The 12645-nt window shown below is 37.3% G+C and overlaps 1 protein-coding gene across 2 annotated transcripts in view; it reads left to right on the top strand.

The window, feature by feature from the left end:
* The first annotated feature begins 215 nt into the window (after positions 1-215).
* Positions 216-12645, top strand: part of BPGM (bisphosphoglycerate mutase) — a 50959-nt gene continuing 38529 nt past the window's right edge. The window contains exon 1 of one of the 2 annotated variants that reach the window (XM_074267873.1): positions 216-428. The gene's annotated coding sequence lies outside the window, so the exon portion shown is untranslated. Of the gene's footprint in view, positions 515-12645 lie in introns of both variants that reach the window. The other variant, XM_074267874.1, reaches the window with a different exon arrangement.

Raw genomic sequence — 12645 nt, 5'->3', positions numbered from 1 at the left:
ATTACCAGGCCACAGGGTTTGTGTTTTTTCCCCAGTGGCCCCGCTAAGCTTTCCAGCTTCTCCGTTTTCACTGGACTGGGAGACATACCAGGTGTCTCATCACACAGCCTACTGGCTCTTGCAAGTGCCAGTCTCTGCAGAAGGCCAATGAAAAGGTTACTTCCTATCCTGGAGGCTTGGAAACACTACAGGCCTCTGGCCAGTGTCTTGGAGCCCGTCCCACTTGCCTGGGCTGGGGCTGTTGTCTCGGAGAGCCAGCCGGGGGGCCGGAGTGATAGCTCGGCCTGCCAATGGGCAGGCCCAAATAATTTACCCTCCCGCCCCTGGCTACTTCTATATGAGCTTGTTTGAGCCTGGTGAAGCTATGAGGAGTCGAGGTTGTTGCTGGCTGCTCGGAGGAGAGGCAGAGCTTAGTGGTCTCTGGTCAGGCAAGTGCTTTCTGCTGGGGATTGGCAGCTCGGAGGGAAGCAGCTCTTATTTACTGTGTGCCGTGGTCATGTGTTCGCACAGCAAAGTAGGTGCTTTGGGAGGGGATGAGAGAGGAAGGTCATTTTTTAAAGTTGCCTGGTGCAGTTGGACTTGGATGAGCTCGCCCCGTGAAGCCCCCAATGGCTAACTAACCCCTTGGAAATTCCCTTTCTTCCTCTCCACCCCGCCCCCACCCACGGCCCCCTAAGCTCTCCCCTTCCTCTGAGCCTTTCTTGCAGCTGCTTCTCTGGCAGCCGTGTGACATATAGAGGTGCCCTGGCAGCCAGAGTGAGTAGGAGTGAGCATGAGCAGTGGATGGGCTTCCATCCGACTTAGGGCCATCAGCTGAGGCCGATGAAGGCCCCTGATGTGAACCTTTCACGATGTTCAACCTGGTGGCCTGAAGTCTGATTTAAAAGATTAGTCTTAAAAGTCCCTAGGAAAAAGAGAAATATGGGAGAAAATGGCTATTTTAATGCTATAAGTAGGCTATTTAAATGGTACCAAATTGGACTCAATTTAAATATTTTTAAAATTTTATAATGGCATAGTTCAATCCATAGTATTTTATTTTATTTTTGAAAGCTCTAAAATAGGATGCCATCATTAATTTTACTAACTCTACTTCTGGGTTGACAGTGGAAAGAGCTCTGGCTCTCAGGATCTGGGTTAAAATCCCCTCTCTTATATTCCCTTTGTGATACTACACAAGTGCTTTAATTTCCCTTAACTTTGGTTTCCTCATCTGTAAAATAGTTTGAATAGAAAAAATAGATAGTTCCCATACAACTCTAGCTCTATATTCTGTGAATTGTTAAAAAGCAGTAATTTAAAAAACCTCTATGGTGTTATCAAAAACCAACAGGTTAATCCACAAATAAAGTACCTGCTATGTATCAGGAACTGAGGATACAAAGATCTTCCTGCCCTTCAATTCCGTCTTGTCAGCTTACTTTATATATATATACACATATACATACATACATATATAAATATATATAATATACATATATATAAATATAAAAATATATATTATATATATAAATATATTAAATATATAAATATATATAAATGTATATGTATGTATATATATATATATATATTTGCAGAATTAGTAGAATGGTAAGTTTGGGTGGTTCTATAGAAAGAGGTTTTTTTTTTTAACATAATTTTATTTTTTTCCTCCACTTATATGTCAAGAGTGTATCTCTTTGATGACCCCATTTCTTTCTCATTTGATCCCCACTGTTCCTGAGAAAATAAAACCCTACATTGGGTAGAGGCAAGTGGGAGGATGCTGATCTTCATCAGGGCATAAAAAGACAGAAAAAAAAGGGGAGAAAGAGATTCTCTCTCTAGTTCCTGGTTTTCAATACGGCCCTTTAAAGCAGCATTATTACATTAATAATAAATACCTGAATTCTGGAGATAAATACAAAAGCAAAGACTGCTCACTTTCTAGAGGCTTACATTCTCTTCACCTGAAGTATAATATATTCTGCTCCGGTCCTTTACCTTCACTCTGTATGTGTCACTATACTTTAAATGTGTTTCTTGTAGACAACCTATCGTAGGATTCTGGTGTTTAATCCAGTCTGCCATCTGCTTCAGTTTTATGGGGGAGTTAGTCCTATTCACATTCACGGTTAAAATAACTAATTCTGTATTACCTGCCGTTTTATTTACCCTAGATCATGTTTTTCTCTTTCCTATCTGTCTTCCCTCCTCCCCCGTATTTTGTTTTGATGACCACCTCCCACTAACAGTTCTCTCCCCTTTTTTACACCTTTCCCCTAATTCTTCTGTTTTCCCTTCTATTAGTCTTTTCCTTTCTTTCCCCCCTTTCCCTCCTCCTTCCTATAAGGTGAGACAAATTTCTTTGTTTCTTTTCTGTTAGAGCCAAATCTGATGAGAGTAAGAGTCACACAAAGCTCATCTTCCTCTCTTCTTTCCCTCAATTATAATAGGTTTTCTTTGCCTCTTCATGAGATGTGATTTCCCTTATTTTACCTTTTTTCCTTTTCTTCCAGTATGATCCCCTTTTCACCTCTATTTTTTCATATCATAATAAAATCAAATTATGCCCACATTCTCTAAATATACTTAGAAATATAATATACAGAAATATAATTCTCAAGAGTTCTTTGTTTTTTACCTTTTTATGCTTCTCTTGAGTTCTGTGTTTAGAGATCAAATTTTTTTGTTCAGTTCTGGTCTTTTCATCAGAAACAGGTGAAATTCACCTATATCATTGAATGTCCATCTTCTTCCCTGAAAGATAATGCTCATTTTAGCTTGATAGCTTATTCTTGGCTGTAATCCAAGTTCCTTTGCCTTTCAGAATATTATATTCCAGCCCCTTCCATCCTTTAAGGTGGAAGCTGCTAGGTCCTGGGTAATCCTAATTGTGGCTCCTAGGTATTTATATTGTTTTTTTTCTGGGTGCTTGCAATATCTTTTCCTAGGTATGATAGTTCTGAAACTTAGCCATGATAATTCCTTGGGGATTTAATTTTGGGACCCTGGGGCAGTTCTGCTGATTGATTTCCAGTGCTGGGTAATGGTGGCTAAGTCCTGCCTTCTTCTGAGGCTCAGTGGTTTACAATTTATCTTTTATAAAAGGCAAATCTGCTAAACCATCTGCTTGGGTTGCTTTGATTTTTGCAAAGCATTTGTCAGAGTGCCTTATCCTATTTTTGTGGTCAAATGGAAAGATATAGAATTCAGAAATGATTCAATGGCTAGATCCAAAGAATAATGTTCCATATCATTTTGGGCTCTAATAGAGTACACCAGGAATCTGGGTTTGGTATGGTATGCTTAACCCATTTATGGATAACAGGAAACAAGGAAACAAATCAGGACTGAAAAAGATCTTGATAGGCTTGAGCTCAATCTAACAAGATAAAACTCAAAATAAATGTAAAATCATCCTTGCAGTTCAAAAAACAAATTTCATGAGCACAAGACTGGTTAAACATGGCTAGAGCATTTGGAAAAGACCTTGAGCTTTTAGTTAACTGCACGCTTGATATGAATCAACAAAACTTCTATTTGAACCTCTGTTTTGAATATTCCAAGTATTGACGTATATACTTTATAAGTGTATGTATTGTACCATCTGATAAAAAAGTAATTTCCTTAAGGAAACAAACTGATTTTTTTTGTTTGTTCTTGAAACCCTAATAGCCTAGCAGAATACTGGTCAGGGACAACATCCAGAATAATGTGCTCATTTCTGGACTACATTTTAGAAGGAGATCATTAAGAAGCTGGAGAGTGATCAAGAAAATGAAGGTCTTAATGATTTTTGTGGTTTAAGGGTTAATTAGAGGAAGTTGGAATATTTAGACTGACTTGGTAATGATAATGAGGGGATAGGTGTGGTTGGGCACAGGAGAGATGTCTTGAAGTCTTTCAAGGACTGTTTTATGAAAGAGGAATTAAATTTGTTCTGCTTGGTCCTAGGAGACAAAACTAGGAACAATAGTAGAAGTTGTAAAGAGACAGATTTGATGGAAGGAAGAAAATGAACAACAACTTACTAACTACTGTATTCCCAGCTCCTTACTAAGTGGTTTACAAATATCTTATTTGAGCCTCACAACAATGCAGGAAGATAGATGCTATTATTATCCCCCTTTTATAGTTGAAAAAACCCGAGACAGACAAGTTAAATGAGTTGTCCTGGTTGACACAGCTAGTAATTGTCTGAGGTTAGGTTTGAACACAAGTTTCTTAATTCCAGGCCTTGTGAGCCACCTAATTGCCTCTAAGGAAAATATTTCCTGAAAATGTGAAGAATCTAAAAGGGAAATAGTTTTTTCTCAGAAGTGAAGAAATTCACCTTCAAGGGTGAAGGACCCTTCTAAGGCATGTTGAAGAAAGGATGCTTGTTAAGTTATAGCTTAAACATGCTGACCTTTGACTTTCTTTCCAATTCTGAAATCATGTGGCTTTCTCTAGTGAGGAAGAACAATTACTAAACTCATGGATAAAATTTCTATTTGTAATTCTATTTGAAATGTTTTTCAAGTGTTAACGTTTATGTTTTGTGTGTACACATTTTGTTTCCCTTGATAGAATATACTTTTTTTGAGGCTAGAGATTGATTATTTATTAATTGGTCCTTGAAAGCTAAAATCTTATCATCGTCTCTGGCATTTAGTAAGCACTTTATAAATGCCTAATGACTGTTCATAGAGTGTGAAGTTATTGACACCTACCTTGTCAATACAGGCATTCACTAAGTACTGTGACAGTAAGAAAGGCAGAAGAGTTTATTGAAAATGAAGAATGTTTGATGAGTTAAGAGGCTTTGTACAACTGTGGTCACACTAAATTTTGTATGATTGGACAAATCACTTTTGACTACAAAGAGCCTAAATTCTCTTATCTATGAGGTGAGAGTATTCAACTCAGTGGTGTTCAAAGTTCTTTAACTTTGTTTTAAAATCTATAAATCTATAGTTTTAAAAATCTGTAATACAGAAAATTAGTTAGGATTTTCAAACCTTGATTTATAAGTACTTCTTCCTTGTAATGGGCCTTATGCCTTCATTATGTACTGCTATAAACACAAAACAGATATAAACATACAGTATCAAAATGTGTAACTAAAATGTTTTTAAGATGCAGGATGTTCAAAGTTTTTCTAAATAGTAATTGCTACAGAAAATCACTAGTGTGGGGGCAGCTAGGTGGCGCAGTGGATAGAGCACCAGCCCTGAATTCAGGAGGACCCGAGTTCAAAATCTGGTCTCAGACACTTAATACTTCCTAGCTGTGTGACCCTGGGCAAGTCACTTAATCCCAACCTCAGGGGAAAAAAAAAAAAAAAGAAAAAAAAGAAAACTAGTGTGGCCAAAGAGTTTAAATGGACTTCAGAGATCACAGAAATCCTTATACTGTGAATAGGAAGAAAGAATAGAATAGTTAAGATAGATTCAATTTAATTGAAATTGAAATTTGGCTCCTAACCTGGCCGAGCAATACTTTTAGAAAACAAACTGATCAAATGATAATCAGAACCTCAATGCATTTGTGTTAGGGTAGGCTTAAGATTTCTATGTTGCTCCTAGTAAGTTTTTCCAACTTAACCCTCTCAAACATTGAAAGAAAGCCCTTCTCCCATGTTCAACCATATCTTATGTTGAGTCCAGTGGTGTAGTGCTAAGTGTTTAACAACTGGTTCTTCAGAGAAGGACACACTTTATAATTTAATCTGCATTATTAACATTTTCCCCATCACTTTCTTAAGTCTAAACTGTACACAGCAAATGAGGCCTCACTTTATAAAATATGGTAATTTCTAAGATGCAGATGCTCATGCTGAAAATTTAACTGATTGGCTCTTCCTTCACACTTGCTCTAGCACAGACTAGGTAGTAATCCTTTTTCACCTACTCCCTCCACAAAACTTATCTCATTTTACTGCCACCCTTTCCACTAAGTGCTTAGGCTGAGCCAAGGGACTGTGACTGGTGAGGTGCCAAGAACTGGTCATTTCTAATTCTTGTTTGACTGTTGCACCTGGTTTCCCACCTGTTCGATGTTAACCAGAACTTCTCTCCTTTTAATCACTTCTTTCTTCCTGTGATCCTAAGTATGGGGGGAGTTGGAGCTACAATGTGCTAATGGATTGGAACTTGTATGTTATTTAGGGGAAACCAGCTTGTCATTATTTTCACTGGGGGGAGGGAGTGTTACCCCAGGCAAGACACAATCTTTGTTAAGCCCTGGCTTCTGCTGATCTGAGTATTCCAGTACTAGACAATCTGAAATGTGTTTCCCAAGCCAGCTTTCAGTGCCCTCAGATTTGTTTTAAGGCAACTAAGGGAAGAAGAGTGCAAATTTTGGGAGGAGGGGCTTGAAAGGGAAGGCTGCTGGAGTAAAGTCATCTACTAGGTAATGTTCTTGATAAATAGAGCACATGGGCAGGGAGTCAATATTCTCCTTGATTAGATGGGATTTTAAAAAATAATTTATTTATATTTAAGGAAGGGATTAGAAATGAGCAGATGAAAAAGTATTTATTAAGTGCTGGAAAAATAAATAGGCAGATAGGCCCTGCTTTCAGGAACCTGTTATATCCAGATTGGAGGAGACCAGATGGTTGGGGTCATCAGTTAGGCAGAAGTAGAGTGCAGGGTCTGTCATTTTACTGCAACCATTGTAATTAGTGTCTGTTCTAGTATAGTCCCTTGACCATTTATTAGCAGTGTTACCTTGGTGTAGTGGTGTCTGGAACCAGAGGAGATAGCTTCAAATTCAACTTCTCACAATTACTACATTTGTGACTTATCACCATTCCTGGGCCTTTATTTTTTCATCTGTAAAATATTGTCCTACTTGGCTCTCTTCAACAATGAGGTGATTCAGGCCAGTCCCGATGGTCTTGTGATGAAGAAAGCCATGGGATTGAATGTGGATCATAACATTGTATGTTCACCTTTTTTGTTGTTGTTTGCTTGCATTTTTTTCTCTTTTTTCCCTTTTGATCTTATTTTTCTTGTGCAGCATGATATTTATAGAAATATGTATAGAAGAATTTCACATGTCTAACATACATTGGATTACTTACCATCTGGGGGAGGGGATGGGGAAAAGGGAGGGAAAAAAACTAGAATACAAGGTTTCGTAAGGATGTATGCTGAAAATCATCCATGTATTTATTTAGAAAACAAAAGCTTTAATTAAAAAATGATATTGTCCTAAGTGACCTCTAGGTCCCTGTAATTCTATGATTCTAAACTGCTCAGAATCTGTTTTCTTATCTGTGAAATGGGGAGGATCAGATCCACTGGCACTTCCAGTTCTAAGCTTCCACGAACCTTTTCTAAGAGACAAGTAAATGCACATGGACATAGTGTTATGATTGGGTTGTTGTGGTTGTTGTTAATCAACAAGCTTGGCTTCCTTGGGACAAGAGAATTTTTATAGAAAGTCTAAGGAATTCTACTTTAACTGAGGTAAGACTTTCCCTATTTGTAGTCTTTTGCCTCATCTTCATACATTGGTATCTCCTTCTAGGAATCAATTGTCAGTCAATAAACATTTATTAGATGATCATTAAGTACTGGGCATTGTACAAAGAGGGGGAAAAAAGAGTTCTTGTCCTCAAAGAGATTACAACTTAATGGAAGAAGACAACATAAAAAATAAATATGTATGTGTGTGTGTGTGTGTGTGTTCAGAGACAGACAGACAGACAGATGGGTACACAAATAAGTTATGTACAGAGTAAATAGGTAAATAAGAAATAATTAACAAAGGAAAAGTACTAGAATTAAGTGGGGTTGGGTAAGACTTCCAGTAAAAGGTAGAATTTTTATTGGGACCTAAAGGAGGCCAGGGAGGTCAATAGTTGGAGTAGAAAGAGGTAGGAAAGATAACCAGAGAAAATGTCAGGCACTAAGCTGACAGATGGAGTGTCTTATTCATGGAGCATCCAGGAAGCTGTGTCACTGGGTCAAAGAATACTATTTGAGAGTAAAGTATAAGAAGACTGGAAGATAGGAGAGGGTTAGATTATGTTGGACTTTGCTCTTGTTCTAAATAAACTCAAGGGTTGATCAAATAGGCTAGTGGATCACTTTCTATTTAGTCCTTTAAATACATTAGAGGACTTTCACTTTGTACTTTGTAGTATTAGACAGCAATGTCTGCCAGCCAGTTGGGGAAACTCCCAGGTAGTTGGACAATGTAATAAGAAAATGGCCCATGGATATTTAGAGAAGGATGAATACATAGGAACACTTCTTATGAAATCTTGATGTATAAGAGAACATCAATGCCAAAAGAGGAAGCCCTAGGTTTGTGGGGAAAGTACCTTCTTGGTTCTTACAACTAGTAGTGTGACCTTAGGCAAGTAACCTAAGTTCTATCTCAGAACCTCAGGTTCCTCTTCTGTAGAGTAATGACAACTATTCTTGGAATTACAGATTTTATAATAAGATTCTATAATGAATAAGGACCAGAGACTCTATAATGGATAAAATAATATAGAAAGGACATGCTTCCCTGACCCATCCCCAGTACTCTGTTCCCAACAGGCTTCACTTTGATCTTGAATTGTCTTCTGTGAACAGTATGTCCACTTGGAGGGCCACTGTAAAATCAGAATGTTCCAATGGGGAAATGAGGCTTTCTTAAACAGGAAATAACTTTCCCATAAAGGAAGGGGCTCAAGTCTACCCTCTTTGAGACACTTATAACTGAATGATAATCAACTGATTTTTCAAACCACATTTTTGTATTGTTGTTGACAAGAAGAATGCATGGAAACTGCTTTTGAGCATATACATGTTGACTGAGATATGGCTCAGCAAAATTTCTGTTAAATGAAGACATTTCACAGATGTATAACATTCTCAAAATACAATGACAATAATTGGAGTTGGAGGATATGTTTGTGACAAATTAAAGAGATAAATGTTTTACCTTCCTCTCTTTCACAAATAATTGTTCCAAAGAAACTCTCTAGTAAAGAGACCTGTTAGGCATCTAAGTGCTCAGTAAGATGATAAAGAAGAGTTGTTTATTTTAATTGGGTTGGCTTCAGACTTGTGACTTCAGTGGAGGAACCGAAGTTATGGAAAGTCCGTCCACCCATGTAAACCAGAGACTCCCTTAGCTTCAGCTTAGTCATAGTTGCCTGGGGTGATTGAAAGGCTTTGAGACTTCTCCATTATTCAAGTAAGGCTTAAAACTAGATCTTCATTCTAATTCCACTCCACACCAGTATTTACTGAAGGAAGTACAGAAGACTTATATAAAAACTTCCCTAACTTTTAAAAATTCCAGTGGGAGACAAAATTGATGCATGAATAATGAAGTGTTAAGTTGGTACTCATTCTAAATATGGTAGGAATTGGAGGAGGGCAGAGTTTCTTAGGGGTAGTGTTGTAGCAAAGATGGAATGTAAGTGAAGTAGAATGTAAGCATGCAGAAATGGAGGAGGGCATTTCAGGCAGGGATGACTTCCTCAGCCATGACAGTGCCCTCTGGGATGGGGGAGAGGAAGAGACTGTGAAAAAACCAACCTGCTTAGAGCTGAAGTTGTCTGAAGTGGAGCAGAAAAGCAACTATTGTTAGAGCCAAATGCTAAAGGTCTTTAAAAGCCAGGCCAACAACTTGGACTTAATGCCATGGGAGATTTTTCTAAACTGGGTAGAAACATGGTGACACTGAAAGTCTAATCTGGAAGGGACCTACAGGCTGGGCTATGGGGAAAGACTAGAAGCAGGAGATCAGTAAGGATGCTGCTTAAGTCATGAAGTCATAATCCTGCACTAGAGGGCTAACGCAAGAGTTAGATACCAGAGACTTGACTCTTGGGAGATGAAAAAGAAAACTGTGTTTTTGTTTTGTTTTTAATGATCACTAGGTTTTAGGAAAATGGAGATATCGCTAATAATCATTGGAATCATTGGAAAACTGTCTTCCCCATTTACCTTAGGTAAGAGAGGTTTGGAGAATAGTTTTTGTTTGTTTGTTTGTTTTTAATGACATTCAGGTTGGGATATTCTTTATACAGATGGAACTACAGCCTTGGTGAAAGGCATAACAAATATATCTAATCCTTAAATCTGGGAATTGATGAAGGACAGGTCCAATAATTTGCAGGTGGAAATTAAGTATGGAGACATTACTTACCAAAAGAAATGCTAGGGTATCCCAGTTAGATGTATAGGTGAAGGTTTAATCAATATTGATGTTTCTGGTTGATCTCCATGTAGTGCTTGAGATTGTAATTGGAAGGCAGAGTTATTTTTCCTCATATATGGCATATTTTCATCTATCATCTGCCTTGATGCTGGCTGCCCAAACCACCACCCTCATCCATTTCCCACTTCATGACTAGAACATCCTTTCCTCACCTTAGCATTTTTCAATCTCTGGTTTTCTTAAAGGCTTAATTCAAGTAGTACTTTCTATATGAAATCTTTTCAGATTTCCTCCTCCCACCTGCTAATAGCCTCCCCTATATTAATATTATATCTATTTTATATATTTGTATATGTTGAATCTCTTGGCTAGAATGTAACCTCCTTGAGAACAGAAATTTTTACTTTTACCTTTGTATCTCCAGTGCCCCTCATAGTGAAAATTGTTCAGCTTCTTCTGTTTCTTGTTTTAAAGTATTTGTTGAAAAAGTTGACTGATCACCAATATAACTTTTCAGAGTCAAATGACTAGAATATATAATCTACCTTTTTTTTTTTTTTTGAAGGGCATTAAAGTCAGGAAGTGGAGAAGAAAGGGAAACAATTAATGTGAGTCCTGAGGAATCAAAATAGAAGACTGCTTAGAAACAGAGTGCAGTGTTCAGAACAAAGTGAAAGGCAGGTCATGGCCGTCCTGTGGGCAGAACACCAGGGATACAGACTTGAAGCAAGTAATCCACTGACTTTGAAACAGAACACAAGACAAAGGAAGAAAAGGGTTCTCTGCCTTTCCATAAAATAGAAAAAGCAGCCTGTATCTGTGGTGGGAATTGAACGAGCTTGTAACAAGAACAGTGACTTTAATAGTCCAGAATTAGAGAAGATTTTCATCTGGAGAATAGAAAAAAGAGCTTAATACTTTAAATCAGGATTCTTAACCTTTTTGTGTACCATGGATCCCTTTGAGCTATTTCTCAGAATAATATTTTTAAATGCATAAAATACATAATAGAGGAAGTCAGTTATATTGAAAATGTTATCAAAATATAAAAAAACCCACAAATTTATAGACCACAGATTAGGAACCCGTAGTAATTCAAAACTGAGTAAAATAACCATTTATGTTTCTAACTCCAACCTAAACAACACCATAAATGGTTTGTAACAGAGCTTCCTTTCAAAAAATATTTTATTCCCCCAATTACATAGAAAAACATTTTTTTAAACATTTGTTTTTTTTTAAAGTTTTGAGTTGCAAATTCTAACCTTCCCTTCTCTTCCCCCAAGATGGTATGCATCTGATACAGATTATATATGTACAATCATATAAAACATTTCCATTTTAGTCATCTTGTAGAAGAAAACTTGAATTAAAAAAGAGAGAGTGAAAAATAGAATGCTTTGGTTTATATTCAGATGTCATCAGTTATTTCTCTAAAGACAGCATTTTTATCATAAGTCGATGCATATAGCAATGTTTTAGCATAAATTCTTTGAAATTGTCTTATATCATTATATTGTTAAGAATAGCTAAGTCAATCATGTGGATAAAGGTACAATATTATTGTTATTTCTTCTGGTTCTATTCACTTCATTTTGCATCAGCTTAAGTCTTTCAGGTTTTTCTAAAACCAACCTGCTGAGCTTCCTTTGAACTATAACAGTCTTGCTTGGTACAAAGTTAACTACTGTAAGATTGGACTTGGTGGGGAAGATGTGGGGGAAAGAAGAATAACATTAAGGAAGAAAAAGAAAGGAAAAGACCAAAAATCCCAGGGTTATAATTTTAGAAGGCAAATCTCTGCTCCTCTTGATTTACCTGGGGGCAACAAGGAGACATTACTAAGAGAGTGGTGGTATTTATCAATCAAAGGGTGTTTATGGAGGGACACTTAATGTATCACAAGATAGGAATAGAGATGCCAAATTGGAAGTTACTTATTTAGAAGGGAGAGTTTTAAGCCATAAGAATAGTTGAAATGTTAGAAGAAGCAAATGTAGTGACAAAAGAGCAAGAACCTTTAAGAATGACACATGCTAATAAGGAGAAGAATGGGGGATAGGAGAGACACTGGAAGAAACCGATAGCAATAAAAAGGGGGAAAAACCCCATGATTTCTACAGCATGAATAATGATGTAGATTGTAACACTGTTATACCTTAAGAGATCTTTATGATTTGCTTGGCCCAAGGGACCAAGTATCTATAGTAGCACCTACTATGTTTTGGGTATGTTACAAATATTACCTCATTTGATTCTCACACCAAGCCTGTGAGGTAGGTGCTATCTTATTCCCATTTTACAGTTATGGAAACTGAAGTAGGAAGAAGTTAAATAACTTCCCCAGTGTCAGAGTATTAGTTAGTTTGAGGCTGGATTTGAACTAGAACTTCCTGAATATGAGCTCAGCTCTCAGTTCACCCCATCCTCTATCTTTTAACGAAGATGCTCTTTGAATTTAAATGCATTGCTAGCCACATAATTCATCATTGGGACCACACTCAAAGC

Source organism: Sminthopsis crassicaudata, chromosome 5 (assembly GCF_048593235.1).
Source record: "Sminthopsis crassicaudata isolate SCR6 chromosome 5, ASM4859323v1, whole genome shotgun sequence".
NCBI lineage: Eukaryota > Metazoa > Chordata > Mammalia > Dasyuromorphia > Dasyuridae > Sminthopsis > Sminthopsis crassicaudata.
Note: the sequence above shows the minus strand (reverse complement) of the source record. Positions and strands in the feature narration are given on the sequence as shown.